This window comes from Microtus pennsylvanicus, chromosome 13, assembly GCF_037038515.1.
Source record: "Microtus pennsylvanicus isolate mMicPen1 chromosome 13, mMicPen1.hap1, whole genome shotgun sequence".
NCBI classification, from domain to species: domain Eukaryota; kingdom Metazoa; phylum Chordata; class Mammalia; order Rodentia; family Cricetidae; genus Microtus; species Microtus pennsylvanicus.
In genome coordinates this window covers 2182030-2201748 of record NC_134591.1, presented here as the reverse complement: position 1 = coordinate 2201748, position 19719 = coordinate 2182030, and positions in this window count along the sequence as shown.

Genomic DNA, 19719 nt, shown 5'->3' with positions numbered 1-19719 from the left:
GGGGTATGTTTTTGTTTGGCTGGTTGGTTTGATTTTGATTTTTTTGGTTTTGTGTTTTGTGTGCACACACACACACACACACACATGTGTAGAAATTAAGGGTTGTAAACGGTTGCTTTTCCTGACTCCACCTTAAGGAGACATGTGTAGGGATTTTCATGTTTAAAAAGCAGACTCCCCTAGACAGGAAGAGCTCGAGAATTGTCCCCTTAGAACCACTTCCCCACCACACACACACACACACACACACACACACACACACACACACACACTGTGGGAATTCTACCCTCCGTGGAAGAAACAGGGTGAAGACACCCACTTCTCACTCCCTGAACGGCAAATACTCATATAAGAAGTTAAAAGGAATCTTCTAGTAACTTCTGGAAACCTTGAAGTCAGTGATTCATTTAAGATTAAAAAAAGAAAAAAGAAAGATTCTTCTCCCCAAAGCCTAACAAGTACGTTCCTGGCAAAGATCTGGCAGCATCTGCCAAGCCAGTGTAGATCAGGTATGGAGGAGAGCTGGCCGTTGGTTGAGCCTGGCAAAGCCCTTGCTTACTACTGCCACGGAGCCCCTGCCTGCTTGCTTCCTCTGGGATGCTGGAGCCTTGGTATCTGAAGACGCTTTTGGTTCAGACTCTACATCTTATGTACTGTTTTCAGAGCATCTGCCTCCTGGCCAGGTCCCTTCCTTTGCCTAAGCTAAGCCTGATACAATGCCCTGGACCCACAGTGTGATGTGTATTGAGAGAAAAGCCCTACCCTGAGAACCAGGAAAACAAGATGCAATAATTGGTCACTGAGCAATTAGTGTATACCTGTGTCTAGCAGGGCAGATAAAGAAAATCTTGCCCCAGCCCTTCTCAAACCTGAACCATCCTCCAGATTAGCAGATCTCACCCTGGAGTTTTTAATTCAACCAGTTGAGGTTAGGGACCAATAATTAACATTTCCATCACATTCCCAGTAGCTGCTTGCCTAAAAGCACCCTTTTCCAAACCACTGTAGTGCCTGGACAAAGTGAGGCACACAGGTGCAAGATGAAGGGCCCAGTCCAGTCCAGGGTCACAGCAAAGATTCCAAGGGAAGTCATACCTGACTGGCCTGTGTGTGGAGCATCCTCCCCCAGGATCTTCATCAAAAAGAGGGTCTCTCCAGAACATGAGTTTGAGTTTATAGGCCCTTGCATAGGTCTAAGGATCCAGGAACTACCCTCTGAACAACTCTTGTCTACCCATACATTTGAGAGGAGAAAATATCCTCTACCAGAATTTCCCAGAAGGATCCAGTGACTAGCAACAGGGAATGAATAATAGACGACGTCACCTCTAGCTTGTGAAATCCTGTGGTCCTCCTCAGCCTATTCCTTCTGGAACCATTGCACGGATCTTCTGCTTCTCCCCCACCCATAGGTCAGAAGACCTGAACCTCATCTGTACAGAAGCCTCCCCCCCCCCCAGAGAGTATCCAGCAACGATGTATAAAGTCTGTGCCCTGGAGTAACAGACCCAAGAAGATATGTCCCTGCCGCGCTCCCCTATCTGGGCTGTGGAAAGAATACCAAGCTTAATAAACCCGGTTATAACTGAGCCCACATATTCCCTAAGTCACAGCAAGCAGGACACATGTACAATTGAGAGAGTGTCCTGTGGACCTCCCGGAGTTAGAGGATAGGTACTCTGGGTCTTACCAGAGACCCTCACTGGTAGGGAGCAGTGACAGAGAGCCAATGCCACAAGGAGACTCAATTCCAATAGAGAGCTTTGAGGGAAGGATCCTGACAACACAGAAGACCTCTGGGTGGCCTGGAGGAAGGTGGCAGGTAGAGCAGGCAGGGTAGTTTGAGACGGCTCAGGGGGCAAGACCCAAACTGCTCAATGATAGAACAGACAGGCAAAATGACCCCATCAGCAGATAAATAGTAGCATTTTCGAAAGCTTTTTCATTTTGTACCTGGGCTTGTCTAAGCCAGGAAATGTCTGGTCCTCCCGTATGAAGTTCTCTCCCACCCCAATACCTGCAGTGAGCTGTGATTTCTAGGAGCCCAGCCATGGAGTCAACCAATTCTTCCTTAGCAGGTGACCCTGTCCTCCTGGCAAGAGAGAATGAGGGGCAGGAATTCCATTGGCTGACTGGTACAGAGATCTCTGTCCTTCCTAGGAACTTTTTTCATGGTTTTCACTTAAGATTTAGGGCACTCCCACCCAACCACATGAAGTAGATGATGTTTTCCAAGCCTTTTTGAAAAAGAGGCCAGAATTGCCTACTTGAGATTACGAAGGTGAGGCCAGAGCCAGGGATGAATGAAGTGGAGGCTTAGGTTCTGTATCTGTCCAGTGGGATTCCAAAACCTCACTAGTCTTGTGAGCCCTCTTTTACTTATAATCAGCAGAAATCAAATCATTCTAGGAAGTTCAAAGGGACCAGAGACAAGACTCCAATAGTAAAAACTCAGAACCCGAATTTGTGCTCCAAAACCTGCTAAAAACCAACAACGCAAACGTCTATATCACATGGTACAGACATGAACATCCCTGGGAGTCACTGGACAACCCACTCCGCTTGTTTGGCGAGCCCCAGGCTAGTCAGAGACCTTGCCTCAATGGGGTGGAGGGAAAGTGAGTGAGAACTGAGACCTGAGGAAGGACACACACAGCCGTTCTCTGGCCTCCACACAATAGGAACCAACTCAGAGGAGTCTGAAATAGTGCTGTTCTGTTGAATTAAGGGGTTGGGTTGTGGAATTCAAGGTCTGAAAACAAAATGCAGCTAGAAGTTTCCTCTCATCTCTCCCATCACACAGGCACACAGATCTCTTTACATCTTCATACACACACTCACACACATATACACACTCACACACATACACACACTCACACATACGCACACTCACACACATACACACACAAATACACTCACTCACACACTCTCACGCACACTCACACACATACACACAATACATATACACACTCGCGTACATTCACACACATACACACACAAATACACTAACGGTCATATAAACACATAAAAACACACTCTCTCACACACACATACACACGTACTCACAGAGAGTCCTTGTCTCTCTGGGCTTGCAGTCAAAATGTTGGCCCACAGGTCTGCTTATGCCAACAGGTGCTGACTGGTATATTTGGGTACCACTCCAAACTCTAAAGAGAGAGGCTGTGATTGGCTAGGCCTGGCTCAGGTGTCCTTGGGTGCAGATCATCCATGACCAGGAGAGGACAAGCATCTCAGTGCACAGAACCTCCCAAGACACTGCATGATGGAAACAGAGAAGGATGCAGCACTAAACAGACCCATCCCATGGCACTCCCTGACATCTCCAGCCCAGGGCTGTGCCCAGGGATGGTGCTCTCCACAGCTCTCCTGCTGGAGCCTGTCTACATTCAGCAGCCCGTGTTAGGATGCTGACCTGTGGGAAGGGTGGGGGACAAATGTCACACCTTCACCATAGGCAGGTGTTTTGGAAAATCTGGGGCCTAGCTAAAAAGCCTAATGGGTGTGCCCTGGTGAGGAAGACTCCCGTGCAGCAAAGCTGGAGGCTGAGAGACCTGGACAGAGTGGAGACAGGGACTAGCAAACAGCTTCTATGAGCAGTCTGAGCAATGAGAGAAGCAAGGGCGCCAGGGCTCCTGGAAGAGCCTCACAGTCCAGTCTCCTGCATCCCTTCAAATGTTTTCAAGTAAGTTGCAACTTTTTCTGATGGCAGAGGAGGTACTTATCCCCATTTTAAAGACGGGGAAGCTGACACTCGAGCCCTGAAAAGCATACAGCAGCCAGACTGACTCCTGCCCAACGCTCTCTCAGAGCCCCTGCTACTTCTATGCTGCCTTCCTGTGACTGTAATCACAGTGAGCAGGGTGTTTCTAGCCTCTTGCATTCCCGTGGGAACTTTCTTCTTTGTTTTCATCCCTCTCCTTCCTCAGTTTTAAGGGAAAAGAGGTTCAGAAGGCACTGGGATCAACCAGTGGTAACTTATTCTCAAGGAAGACATCTTTGCAGTCCTGGGAGGGAAGTTTCTAGGAAAGCAGGTACCCAAGGCCTTGGCTGTGCCCCAGAGAAATGAGCCTAGGCATTTAGACCAGAGAGAATAAATGTAGGCAGAGACTGTTCATTTGTTTCCTGGCCACCCAGACCCAAAATAATAACACAGAAACTATATTTATTACAACACTGCTTGGTCAATCACTTAAGCATATTGCTAGCTAGTTCTTATATCTTAAATTAACCTGTTTCCATTATCTTGCATTTTACCAAGAGGCCCCTGACTTACTGGTAAGGTTCCCAGGTTTCTATCTCCTTCGGTGGCTACATGGTATCTCTCTGACTCTGCCTATTCTCTCTCTATAGCTCTGTTCAGATTCCTGCCCGGCTATGTTCTACCCTGCCATAGGCCCAAAGCAGATTCTTTATTAACCAATGGCAATAAAACATATTCACAACATACAGGGGGCGGGGATGCCACATCAAATAAAGATTCAGGACAGGGGCTCTGCAGACTGGGAAAGTCAAGCTGATCCTTGCCAGGAACCAAAATTGAGGCCAAGTGTGAGCAGCTTGTCCCTGTATACAGCACCAAAAGCATGATGTGTGTATTCCATATGGAATTCCAGGCACCTGTTCCTTGACATCTGCCACCCCGTGAACCCACAGAATGCCCAGCAGCCTGGTGACCTCTGATCTCTTTAGTAGGCCTGCATACAAACCTGTACTTACTGGACTTCAACATCCACCACTGTAAGTATCTTAATTTTTTCATCTTTTCAATGACCGTATCAAGGTGCCTATTACACAATGTTATTTAAAAGCTTAAAGCAAGCCGGGCGGTGGTCCCAGCACTCGGGAGGCAGAGGCAGGCGGATCTCTGTGAGTTCGAGACCAGCCTGGTCTACAGAGCTAGTTCCAGGACAGGCTCCAAAGCCACAGAGAAACCCTGTCTCGAAAAACCAAAAAAAAAAAAAAAAAAAAAAAAAACTTAAAGCAGTCATACTTTAACAAGTATAAGGAAATTCAAGTCCTTGATGGGAGGGGTGGAGTTACCTCTTGTGAGCCACCTTCATCCTGATTTTAGTGCCTCTATGTCTCAGAATAGAGACAGGCTTGGGCACAGGAAAGAGGGAAAAGCACTGAAGGTGACAGAACCTGGTCCACCACTTTTCTTCTGGGCCAGCTGGCACATACTAAGAACAGACACGCTTCCGTGGACTTCCTGCCCAAAACACATAACCTGGAGCTGGGGAGATGGTTCAGTGGTTAAGGACCAAAGTTCAGTTCCCAACACTTACACTGGACCATTCACACCCAGTGACCTCCTCTGGCTCTGCAGGCACCCACATGAATGTGCACCACACACATACACAATTAACTCAGTGAACAGAGTGCTTGCCTAGCTTGCATGGAGCCTGGATTGGGTCTCCAGCACTTCACAAACCAGGCAGAGTGGTACATTCTGTAACCCAGCATTTGGGAGGTGGAGGTGAGGAAGCAAGAGGTCACCCATTCCTACATCTCTCCTTTTATCCAACATTGCTGCACAAGGCCACATAAAAATAAACAAACAACAGCAAAGAGGGGGAAGAAAGTCACACACCCCATTCCAATCACTAACAATCAGCAAACCCCAGTGGAGATTCACACTCTGACACACCTGGCCCTGATGAGGATGCACACTCTGACACACCTGACTATGATGGAGATGCACACTCTGACACACCTGGCTCCCATGGAGATGCACACTCTGACACACCTGGCCCTGATGGAGACGCACACTCTGACACACCTGACTATGATGGAGATGCACACTCTGACACACCTGGCTCCCATGGAGACGCACACTCTGACACACCTGGCCCTGATAGAGATGCACACTCTGACACACCTGGCTCCCATGGGGATGCACACTCTGACACACCTGGCCCTGATGGGAATGCACACTCTGACACACCTGACCCTGATGGGGATGCACACTCTGACACACCTGGCTCCAATGGAGACGCACACTCTGACACACCTGGCTCCCATGGAGATGCACACTCTGACACACCTGGCTCCCATGGAGACGCACACTCTGACACACCTGACCCTGATGGGGATGCACACTCTGACACACCTGGCCCTGATGGGAATGCACACTCTGACACACCTGGCCCTGATGGGAATGCACACTCTGACACACCTGACCCTGATGGGAATGCACACTCTGACACACCTGGCCCTGATGGGAATGCACACTCTGACACACCTGACCCTGATGGGAATGCACACTCTGACACACCTGGCTCCCATGGAGATGCACACTCTGACACACCTGGCTCCCATGGAGACGCACACTCTGACACACCTGACCCTGATGGGGATGCACACTCTGACACACCTGGCCCTGATGGGAATGCACACTCTGACACACCTGGCCCTGATGGGAATGCACACTCTGACACACCTGACCCTGATGGGAATGCACACTCTGACACACCTGGCCCTGATGGGGATGCACACTCTGACACACCTGACCCTGATGGGAATGCACACTCTGACACACCTGGCCCTGATGGGAATGCACACTCTGACACACCTGGCCCTGATGGGAATGCACACTCTGACACACCTGGCCCTGATAGAGATCCACACTCTGACACACCTGGCTCCCATGGAGACGCACACTCTGACACACCTGGCCCTGATGGGGATGCACACTCTGACACACCTGACCCTGATGGAGATGCACACTCTGACACACCTGGCCCAGATGGGGAGGCACACTCTGACACACCTGGCTCCCATGGAGACGCACACTCTGACACACCTGGCTCCCATGGGGATGCACACTCTGACACACCTGGCTCCCATGGAGATGCACACTCTGACACACCTGGCTCCCATGGAGACGCACACTCTGACACACCTGGCTCCCATGGATATGCACACTCTGACACACCTGACCCTGATGGGGATGCACACTCTGACACACCTGACCCTGATGGGGATGCACACTCTGACACACCTGGCTCCCATGGGGATGCACACTCTGACACACCTGGCTCCCATGGGGATGCACACTCTGACACACCTGGTTCTGATGAAGATGCACACTCTGACACACCTGGCTCCCATGGAGATGCACACTCTGACACAACTGAACCTGGTGGAGAGGCACACTCTGACACAACTGACCCTGATGGGAATGCACACTCTGACACACCTGGCCCTGATGGGGATGCACACTCTGACACAACTGACCCTGATGGGAATGCACACTCTGACACACCTGACCCTGATGGGAATGCACACTCTGACACACCTGGCCCTGATGGGAATGCACACTCTGACACACCTGGCCCTGATGGGGATGCACACTCTGACACAACTGACCCTGATGGGAATGCACACTCTGACACACCTGACCCTGATGGGAATGCACACTCTGACACACCTGGCCCTGATGGGGATGCACACTCTGACACACCTGACCCTGATAGAGATCCACACTCTGACACACCTGGCTCCCATGGGGATGCACACTCTGACACACCTGACCCTGATGGAGATGCACACTCTGAAACACCTGGTTCTGATGAAGATGCACACTCTGACACACCTGGCTCCCATGGAGATGCACACTCTGACACACCTGACCCTGGTGGACAGGCACACTCTGACACACCTGACCCTGATGGGAATGCACACTCTGACACACCTGGCCCTGATGGGGATGCACACTCTGACACACCTGGCCCTGATGGGGATGCACACTCTGACACACCTGACCCTGATGGGAATGCACACTCTGACACACCTGACCCTGATGGGAATGCACACTCTGACACACCTGGCCCTGATGGAGATGCACACTCTGACACATCTGGCCCTGATAGAGATGCACACTCTGACACACCTGGCCCTGATGGGGATGCACACTCTGACACACCTGGCCCTGATGGGGATGCACACACTGACACACCTGGCCCTGATGGGGATGCACACTCTGACACACCTGGCTCCCATGGAGATGCACACTCTGACACACCTGATCCTGGTGGAGAGGCACACTCTGACACACCTGACCCTGATGGGAATGCACACTCTGACACACCTGACCCTGATGGAGATGCACACTCTGACACACCTGACCCTGATGGGAATGCACACTCTGACACACCTGGCCCTGATGGAGATGCACACTCTGACACACCTGGTTCTGATGAAGATGCACACTCTGACACACCTGGCTCCCATGGAGATGCACACTCTGACACACCTGGCCCTGATGGAGATGCACACTCTGACACACCTGACCCTGATGGAGATGCACACTCTGACACACCTGACCCTGATGGGGATGCACACTCTGACACACCTGACCCTGATGGGGATGCACACTCTGACACACCTGACCCTGATGGAGATGCACACTCTGACACACCTGGTTCTGATGAAGATGCACACTCTGACACACATGGCCCTGATGGGGATGCACACTCTGACACACCTGACCCTGATGGGGATGCACACTCTGACACACCTGACCCTGATGGAGATGCACACTCTGACACACCTGACCCTGATGGAGATGCACACTCTGACACACCTGGTTCTGATGAAGATGCACACTCTGACACACCTGGCCCTGATGGGGATGCACACTCTGACACACCTGACCCTGATGGGGATGCACACTCTGACACACCTGACCCTGATGGGGACGCACACTCTGACACACCTGACCCTGATGGAGATGCACACTCTGATACACCTGACCCTGATGGGGATGCACACTCTGACACACCTGACCCTGATGGAGATGCACACTCTGACACACCTGGCTCCCATGGGGATGCACTCTGACACATCTGACCCTGATGGGGATGCACACTCTGACACACCTGACCCTGATGGGAATGCACACTCTGACACACCTGGCCCTGATGGGGATGCACACTCTGACACACCTGGCCCTGATAGGGATGCACACTCTGACACACCTGGCCCTGATGGGGATGCACTCTGACACACCTGGCTCCCATGGAGATGCACACTCTGACACACCTGGCTCTCATGGAGATGCACTCTGACACACCTGACCCTGATGGAGTTCACACACTCTGACACACCTGGCTCCGATGGAGGCGCACACTCCGACACACCTAGCTCCCATGGAGATGCACACTCTGACACACCTGGCCCTGATGGGGATGCACACTCTGACACACCTGACCCTGATGGAGATGCACACTCTGACACACCTGGCTCCCATGGAGATGCACACTCTGACACACCTGACCCTGATGGAGATGCACACTTTGACACACCCGACCCTGATGGAGATGCACACTCTGACACACCTGGTTCTGATGAAGATGCACACTCTGACACACCTGGCCCTGATGGGGATGCACACTCTGACACACCTGACCCTGGTGGGGATGCACACTCTGACACACCTGACCCTGATGGAGATGCACACTCTGACACACCTGGTTCTGATGAAGATGCACACTCTGACACACCTGGCCCTGATGGGGATGCACACTCTGACACACCTGGCCCTGATGGGGATGCACACTCTGACACACCTGACCCTGATGGAGATGCACACTCTGACACACCTGACCCTGATGGAGATGCACACTCTGACACACCTGGCCCTGATGGAGACGCACACTCTGACAACCTGGCTCCCATGGAGACGCACACTCTGACACACCTGGCTCCAATGGAGACGCACACTCTGACACACCTGGCTCCCATGAGGATGCACACTCTGACACACCTGACCCTGGTGGAGAGGCACACTCTGACACACCTGACCCTGATGGGGATGCACACTCTGACACACCTGACCCTGATGGAGATGCACACTCTGACACACCTGACCCTGATGGGAATGCACACTCTGACACACCTGACCCTGATGGAGACGCACACTCTGACACACCTGACCCTGATGGGGACGCACACTCTGACACACCTGACCCTGATGGAGATGCACACTCTGACACACCTGACCCTGATGGGGATGCACACTCTGACACACCTGACCCTGATGGAGATGCACACTCTGACACACCTGGCTCCCATGGGGATGCACTCTGACACATCTGACCCTGATGGGGATGCACACTCTGACACACCTGACCCTGATGGAGATGCACACTCTGACACACCTGGCTCCCATGGAGATGCACACTCTGACACACCTGGCCCTGATGGGGATGCACACTCTGACACACCTGACCCTGATGGGGATGCACTCTGACACACCTGGCTCCCATGGAGATGCACACTCTGACACACCTGGCTCCCATGGAGATGCACTCTGACACACCTGACCCTGATGGAGTTCACACACTCTGACACACCTGGCTCCGATTGAGGCGCACACTCCGACACACCTGGCTCCCATGGAGATGCACACTCTGACACACCTGGCCCTGATGGGGATGCACACTCTGACACACCTGACCCTGATGGAGATGCACACTCTGACACACCTGGCTCCCATGGAGATGCACACTCTGACACACCTGGCTCCCATGGAGATGCACACTCTGACACACCTGACCCTGATGGAGATGCACACTCTGACACACCTGACCCTGATGGAGATGCACACTCTGACACACCTGGTTCTGATGAAGATGCACACTCTGACACACCTGGCCCTGATGGGGATGCACACTCTGACACACCTGACCCTGGTGGGGATGCACACTCTGACACACCTGACCCTGATGGAGATGCACACTCTGACACACCTGGCTCCCATGGGGATGCACTCTGACACATCTGACCCTGATGGGAATGCACACTCTGACACACCTGACCCTGATGGGGATGCACACTCTGACACACCTGACCCTGGTGGGGATGCACACTCTGACACACCTGACCCTGATAGAGATGCACACTCTGACACACCTGGCCCTGATGGGGATGCACACTCTGACACACCTGGCCCTGATGGGGATGCACACTCTGACACACCTGACCCTGATGGAGATGCACACTCTGACACACCTGGCCCTGATGGAGATGCACACTCTGACAACCTGGCTCCCATGGAGACGCACACTCTGACACACCTGGCTCCCATGGAGACGCACACTCTGACACACCTGGCTCCCATGGGGATGCACACTCTGACACACCTGACCCTGGTGGAGAAGCACACTCTGACACACCTGGCTCCGATGGAGGCGCACACTCCGACACACCTGGCCTGCATCTCTCCAGTTGGCGATGGTTGCCAAGACCAAGAGGCGAAGCTGTGATGCTACATCAGCAGGAGCAATCAAGGAGGCGACTGAAGGATCCTGCAGCCCCTATAATCATGCCCCTTAAAAGTGGAGGGACCCTGGATCCTGGGTCACTTCTTCTTTGTTTGGGGTCCTGGACCAGAATGTGAAAAAAAAATGATAGAAAGGACATTTTAGTATGAAAGGAGAGTCCATATTGGATAATGTTTCTTTGTGTTCAATTTTTGAATTTATCATAGTTTTTGAAGTCATGTAAGATGACATTCTCACTCTTAGAAAGTAGCACTTGAAGCAATGACAAGAGACAGCAGGGACTCAAATTGTTTCTGGAAAATAACTTATGTCTCTGTGTGTATGTGTATGTAAAACATATATATAAGAAGTATATATGTGCATGTATTGTTTATATATAGCTATATATAGCTTCTTTCTTTCATATATGTCTGCATATCAAAGCAATAATATGTCACTGCATGTTAATGCAATCATTAACTTAAGTAAGTAAGTAGTATGCAAAAGTCCTTTGTACTATGTGTGAGTGGGGTGTGTGTGGTGTATGTGTGTATGGTGTGTGCATGTGTGTGTGTTGTATGTGAGTGATGTGTGTGAGGTATATATGTGGTGTGTATGTGTGGTGTGTGTGTGCATGGTGTATGTGGTGTGTATGGCGTGAGTGGTGTGTGTGATGTGTGTGTGCAGTGTGTGGTGAGTGTGGTGTGTGTGTGTATGGTGTGTGCATGTGTGTGTGTAAGTGATATGTGTGTGGTGTGTGGTGTGTGTGGGATGTGTGTGGTGTGTGTGTATGTGGTGTGTGTGTGATGTGTGTGTGCAGTGTGTGGTGTGTGTGGTGTATGTGTGTATGGTGTGTGTAAGTGATATGTGTGTGATGTGTGTGGTGTGTGTGTGATGTGTGTGGTGTGTGTGTGCAGTGTGTGTATAGTGTGTGTGTGTATGTGGTGTGTGTGGAGTGAGTGGTGTGTGTGATGTGTGTGTAGTGTGTGGTGTGTGTGGTGTATGTGGTGTATGTGTATATGGTGTGTGAGTGATGTGTGTGGTGTGTATGTGGTGTGTGTGGTGTGTATGTGGTGTGTTGCATGGTGTGTGTTGCATGAGTGGTGTGTGTAGTGTGTGTGGTGTGTGTGGTGTGGTGTGTGTGGCGTGTGAGTGATATGTGAGGTGTGTAGGTGTGTGTGTGTGGTGTGTGTATATGTGGTAGGTGTGTGTGTGTTGCCAGGAATATCCCAATATTCAATGCCACTTGAATATCCCAGACAAGAACTCTTCCTCTGAGCTACACCCTCAGCCCTTCTTTATATTATTATCACATTTCTATAACTTTGACGTTTTTCAAAATAAAAAGATTAAGAAAAAGTAAAATGTCTGAGATGTTTGGAACAGGTCAAAGCTGACCTTGAAGTTATTTTAAACACAATGGAGTCTTTCATTGCTTGTCTGACAAAAAAAAAAATTGATTCATTGATCAGAGCTTGTCTGCATCAAAATCTGCCGATTTTTTTCCTAATGACGTGAGTTTTCATTTGTGGACATTAATCCTCGCAGGTCCAATTTTCCTAGACTAGTTTTTGTGTTCTAAATTTTTACCACAGAGATTTAGGTCTGCCTCAACTTGTAGTCAGTCACGAAATTTACTGCATGTCGGTGTCATCATCTTTGTCAGTATTATTTTGTATTGCTTGTTTCTACCAAGTGAGTGTGTGTGTGCATGCGTGTGTGTGTGTGTGTGTGTGTGATATTTTGCAAGTTTCACTGTAATCTATAAGATGTAATCCTTCAAAGTTAACTTTGTTGGGGTAGCGTTAGGATTGTGCGGACCCTTGGCTGGACATCTCAGTCTGCTGGAATGTTGAATTATACAAGCTTGCCCAGCCAGATGGGTCCTGGGTGCTTGTGTTTTCGCAGGCCCATTCCCAAGTTCTGCAGCAGCCACCGAGCCATCACGTGCTCCTTGTATGGTAGATGTCTTCCATTCCCCAGTACTGTCCTCTCCACTGCTTTTCCTGTCTGTTCCCATCTTAATGAAGAGATCTTTGAGGGAAGGGGTCGAGCTCATTGATTTCCTATTGGCTGGTGCAGACCTCACATGGACTGACAGTAACTGAAAATTCTTTGGCTATTTGATTGGTGGCCTGACTAAAACCTTAAATAGAGAAGGAGCCTGCATTTCTAAATTACGATGACATGCATGTAACATGAAGTTCACAGGATGGGACTGAGCATTTTCATGTTGCTGGCTAACCATCACAACCAGAATTCCCCATCATCCCAAACAGAAACTCCGAGCCTATTAAAAACATCAGCTCTCATTTCCTCCCAGCAGCTTCTGGGGACAACTGATAGACACAACTCTCTATAACCCCATAAGTAACTACACAGTATTTGTCTTGACCACTGATAGACACAACTCTCTATAACCCCATGAGTAACTACACAATATCTGTCTTGACCACTGATAGATACTGTGACCCCATGAGTAACTACACAGTATCTGTCTTCTGGGGACCACTGATAGACACTGTAACCCCATAAGGAACTACACAGCATCTGTCTTGACCACTGATAGACACTGTAACCCCATAAGGAACTACACAGCATCTGTCTTGACCACTGATAGACACTGTAACCCCATAAGGAACTACACAGCATCTGTCTTGACCACTGATAGACACTGTAACCCCATAAGTAACTACACAGCATCTGTCTTGACCACTGATAGACACTGTAACCCCATAAGTAACTACACAGCATCTGTCCTGACCACTGATAGACACTGTAACCCCATAAGTAACTACACAGCATCTGTCTTGACCACTGATAGACACTGTAACCCCATAAGTAACTACACAGCATCTGTCCTGACCACTGATAGACACTGTAACCCCATAAGTAACTACACAGTATCTGTCTTGTTGCACCTAGCACATTTTGCGAGTACAATGTCTTCAGATTGCCCCATGATGTTACATGTACCAGAATTTCCCTTATTTATTTGTTTTTTTAGTGTTTTCATTCTTCTTTTCAAGGTTAACATCTCTACAAAGGTGGAGACAAAATAAAGACTCTGCTCTCAATTCTTTCTCTTTAAAGCTGGTTCTGTGTGTGAAAGTTCAAGTTCCTGTACGGGGCAGATTCTTATTACTGGGGGCTGATTCTGTGTATGAAAGTTCCTATACGAGGCAGATTAGTATGCACTGGGGTGTCGCTTTCTATACGCCACCTCTGACATGGGCATGTTTTCTATGGCTGTATGTACTGGGGCATCACTTTCTATACGCCACCTCTGATATGGGCATGTTTTCTCTGGTTGGATCATAGGGGCCAACAAATTGGTCTTCAGAAAGCTGAACTTCCAATGGAGATTCCCCTGCATTTCATTATGTTTAAAGTGAATACCATTCTGCTGTGTGGCAATAGCACACAGTGGCTATGCATCATCCACAGCAATGCTTGGGTGTCCCCACCTCTAGCTACTGTGAACAACACTGGTGTGGACACTGTCTATGGTGTCTGTTCAGTTGCCTGCTTTCAGTTCTCCGGGGTATAAAGACAGATGTGAAATTGTTGGTTCACAGGGTAATCCTATTTTTAGGTTTTGATGAACCATCATGTTTTCTAGACCAGCTGAAAAAGGAACGTCTTTAAAAGCTGCTTCAATAAGGTAAAAAGATGATTAATCCTTCTGAATTTTATCCTGAGTCTACTGAGAAACAAAATCCACTTGTCTCTCTTTAGCAAACTTAAAGAAACAAGTTAAGTTCCTCCCTTCTTCTGTTCTGTGGGAGACTGACTGTGTTAAAGGCCCGAATTCCACACATCTCCCGGGGTCTATCCCTCTCTGTCATGTGACTTGCAGTTTTCACAAAGAGGTCATATCTAATAGATGGTCCTGGAGTCTGCGCTTAGCCCTGTGACTTGCTTTGGACAAGGAGTGCTGGGGAGAATTACCAGGAGAGGCTACATCATGCTGGGACTTTGGGACACCATACTTTGGGCTGGGAGTGTTGGTGAAACTTTCTATGAGACACCACACAGTGATGTGTTACCGTCTCTGCACTTACACCTTACTGTGAGAAGATGTTCAAGGCAGTCTTTGTAAGAGAATGGTAAAAAGAAGCCACCGCAGCGTTGGTGCAGGCTGCTTTTTCGTTTCTAGCAGCTCAGACCAAAATAAGCATACAAAAACTATATAAATTGCAACACATATACAGGAGGACTTCCCCTTCACCCCAGCCACCAGCAGATGCGTGAACACCAAGCCAGCCTCTGGCTAGTCACCATGTCAGAGGGAGCTAAAGGAGCCTGGAAGGACCAGCTGCATTGCATTTCAAGACCATAGACTTATGAGGAGCAGAAAACTTGTAATTGGACTTTTCCAGCTCAGAAAAAAAGTAACATGATACTTATTAATTATGAAAGCCAGGCCTTAGCTTAAGCTTATCACACTTGCTCTTATAACTTAAATTAAATCATTTCTATTCATCCACGTGCTGCCATGTGACTCATGGCTTTTACCTCTCCTCCTGCATGTCTTGTTCTCTCTCTCTCTCTCTCTCTCTCTCTCTCTCTCTCTCTCTCTCTCTCTCTCTTTCTCTCTCTCTCTTTCTCTCTCTGCATCTGGCTGATTGGTGACTCTGTCTTTCATCTTCCCAGAGCTCTCTCTGTCCAGAAGTCCCTGCTATAGCCCCTGCCTAGCTATTGACCATTTAGCTTTCTAGTAAACCAGGCACAGTGACATATCTTCACACTGTGAAAAGGAATATTCCACCACAAACACCTGTTGCTGTATGTGACTGGGTTTGGGGTGGTTTGTTACACAGCATTATTATGGCAATAGATAGCTGATACACTCTCTTCCTCCACTAATTAGCTGCAGTTTCTGCATCTACCAAAGAAGAAGAAGGCAATGAATTTCACTCTTTTCATGGAGCTGTCATGAGATGTAAATGACAGATTCAGGAAGGTTTTGTGTCTGACAGTTATAATCTACAGGCCAGTTTTTCTCATCCATCTTGAAGTCTGCCATCCTTTGGTTTATCAGGAACGTAAACTGGAGAGATTGTTTTCATTTGCCTTGCTCTGGTGACGCTATCTCAGCTTATCTCCCAAACTGTGAAAGTAAATTTTGATTGTCTACCTGACTAAATTGAGAAAGACTCAGAACACTAGAAAATCCCACCCCCACGTATTTCGGGGTATGTTTCCATGTGGGACAGCAAATGAAGCTGGATGATCTGCCCTGGCCATGGGCAACACCTTACAACATGTGGTACTTAGGTGGGATAACAAGAGAAGGAACCCATCAGGCAGGAATTCTCTTTGTTCTGCTTCCTGGCCTCTGTGCACAATCCTGCAACAGGAGACTCTGCCTCACCCCATGCCCAGAGTCACAGGCCCAGTCCACCGTTCACTGGACATCCTGAAAGGGAGCCAGAGTTGCTCCTTTCTTCCTTGCCTTCCATCACAGTGAACAAACATCTGACTCACACACCCTCTCTGCGCTCAGACTCTGTCCTCATAGAGTTGCTCTAAACTGAGCCCCATCAAAGTCACCCTGGCCTGGCCAATCACTGCATCCCATCCCCTTTGTCCACAAACTGGTTCAAGGGGCTTGTGACAGACAGTCAATGAGATTTGGATTCAAGAACCTGAGTGGTAAGTTTTGTTTTCCATTGAAGTTGCTAAGGAGACATAAAGTTGCAGGATCTTGGGGTACCCTGTGAAGAAAGTTACCTGAGGTGCCATTTACTTTTCTCATTGTTGTAGCGAAAGCAACGGGAGGGTGACAGGTGTTAGAGGGTGTGGTCTATCACATTGGGAAAGCATGGTAGCGGGAAATGGGAACTGGCCAGTCACATTGTGTCCTCAGTCAAGCAGCAGAGAGGGATGAAGGTGAGTGTTTGGCTCATTTCCCCTCTTTCTGCACCCCGGAATAACCCACCCCATCTCATGGAATGGCACTATCTACATTCAGAGCCTGTCTTCCCACCGTCCCCTTCCCTCACAGACACCCCAGAGGTCTGTCACCTAGGGCGACTCTAAACCCTGAGGAGTTGGCCATCAAAGTTTATCATCATACCTGACACAAGCACGCAGGGCCTAAAGATGCGAAGAATTCGGGTCTTGGTGACATGGTGAGAAACCCTGGACCCAGCCAGGTCTGAAACTCCACTCTTTTGCAGTTTTAATTATGGGAATCAATGAACATTTTTTGAGTTTGCTTTGGGAAAGCAGTTTCATTAAGGAGTCTGTGACTTGGAGCTGAGCAAGTGGCTTTTCGTGTGTTCCTGCTGGGCTGCATTCCTCAGCGTGCAGCCCTCATCCCACTGACGGACCCCACCCGGCACTTCCAGGCCACGTCCAGACGGGACCCTGACAGAGGGCATTGTGCAGGTCCGGGCTGACGAAGCAGGCTAGTTTATTCTAGACAGTGGTATTGTCACCCTTTGCAGGCCACCTGACCTTCTGCTCTCACAGCCCCTGTTACAGTTTCGCTGTCAGCTTGACAAATCTGGAAGGAAGAGAGTTTCCATCAGACTGGCCTCTGGGCATATTCATGGGGCGTTTTCTGGGTTTGCCAGTTGATGTGACAGGATCCAGACCACCGTGGGCAGTAACATTGATACCTATGTGGCTGAGCCTAGGCTGCATAAGGAAAGTAACTTATCTACCATATATGAGAATCAGCCCTACAAAAGCAATTAGCTTCATATCCTCTTTAGTAACTCATGCTCATTACCTGTGGGTAAGTGCATAAAATCTATTGTAAAATTTAATGTGAAATTTCATAGCTTCCCCTCCAATGCACTTCTCACTGTATAGAATTTCATAGGGTTGTTTAGACTTTGATTCCAGTTAATTTTGGTGTGTGATAGTTGTATTCATTTGCCAGGGGAAGGAAGACAGTACTCCTCTGTGGTCTCAGCTTTAGTTTCTGCTCCAGGTTCCTGCCTTTGAATTCCTGCTTTAGTTTTCTTCTATGATGAACATAAATTACAAGACAAAATAAGCCCTTTACTCTGCAGGTTGCTATGTTATTGTGGTATTTATCACATTAACCCAAAGCAACCAATGACAATCCTCACACAAACGTGAATGATACTTTCAGCCTGGAATGATTGGAGCCTAACAGCACAGTGTGGCAGAATCCACAGTTGGCAGCCATGGTATCTGTGCTGGCTAGTTTTATGTCTACATGACACAAGGTCAAGCCGTCTGAAAGGAGGGAGCCTGGGTGAGAACATGCCTCCATAAAATCTAACTATAGGACATTTTCTTAGTGATGGATGGGGGAGGTGACATCCCTGGGTTGGTGGTCCTGGGTTCTATAAGACTGAACAAGTCATGGAGAGAAAACCAGTAATTAGCACTTGTCATGGCCTCTGCCTCAGCTCCTGCCTCCAGGTTCCTGCCCTGTTTAAATCCCTGTCCTGACGTCTTTAAATGATGAACAGTGATGTGGAAGTTGAAGCCAAATAAATTCCTTCTTCCCCAGCTTGTTTCACCGCAGCCATAGAAACCCTGAGGCACTCCCCAGTTTGCTTTTGTCATGGTGTTTCATCATAGCAATAGTAACCCTGCCTAAGACAAATTGGTACCAGGAAGGAGGTACTGCCGTGACGGATGTGAACATGTTGTTTTGCAGAGGACTATGGAAGGACTTTGGAACTTTGGACGAGAAAGCATTGAGTGTTAGGAGCTCAGTGGGCTGTGCTGTAGAAGCATGGGAGATGAGAATGTTGAGAGCGATGCAAACAGTGGTAGGAAGCTTCAGAGGGCAGCAAAGACTCTACCAGGCCATGTGTGTGAAGAATCTGTGGTCCTATTCAGCTGGAGCTGAAGAATCAGCTGAGATTAACAAGACAGCAGAACCACTGAAGTGAAATCTTTGTTTTGCTGGGACTGCAGACTGAGCTGTGATGAAGAGGAGACAACATCAACGAGTGAAGTCTTCCGGGAAGTGTGTCCTCGGGGTCAGCACACAGAAGCTGGGGTCCAGAAGTAGCCAAGGTTGTACCTCCTGTCGGCAGCTGCACTTGGTAGTTAGGAGTCACCCATATGGTACTGGTTTTGAAGGCATGGAGGAGTTATGGGGAGCAGTTAAGGCTTAACATTGTGGACAGGGCTTGAGTCCCTGAAGAGAATCGAGGAGAGGCTATTGCTGAAAGTGCAGCCCAGTTTCAGGAGAAGACCCCAGCATTTTGGAGATGCCAGTGTCATGGGATGACACCAAGAAAGAACTGAGTGGAGCTGGCCTGAGCCTAAAGACAAAGGGCAGAACCAGAGAAGGGACTCAGATCAATAAGATTGTGAGTGCATCCTGGACATTGGACACTGAGTTATTCGCACTGTTGGGAGTTTGGCTTTGCTTTGTTCAGACCGTGACTGTGCTCTGGTTCTTCCCTCTTGAAGTAGGAGAGTGTCTAACTTA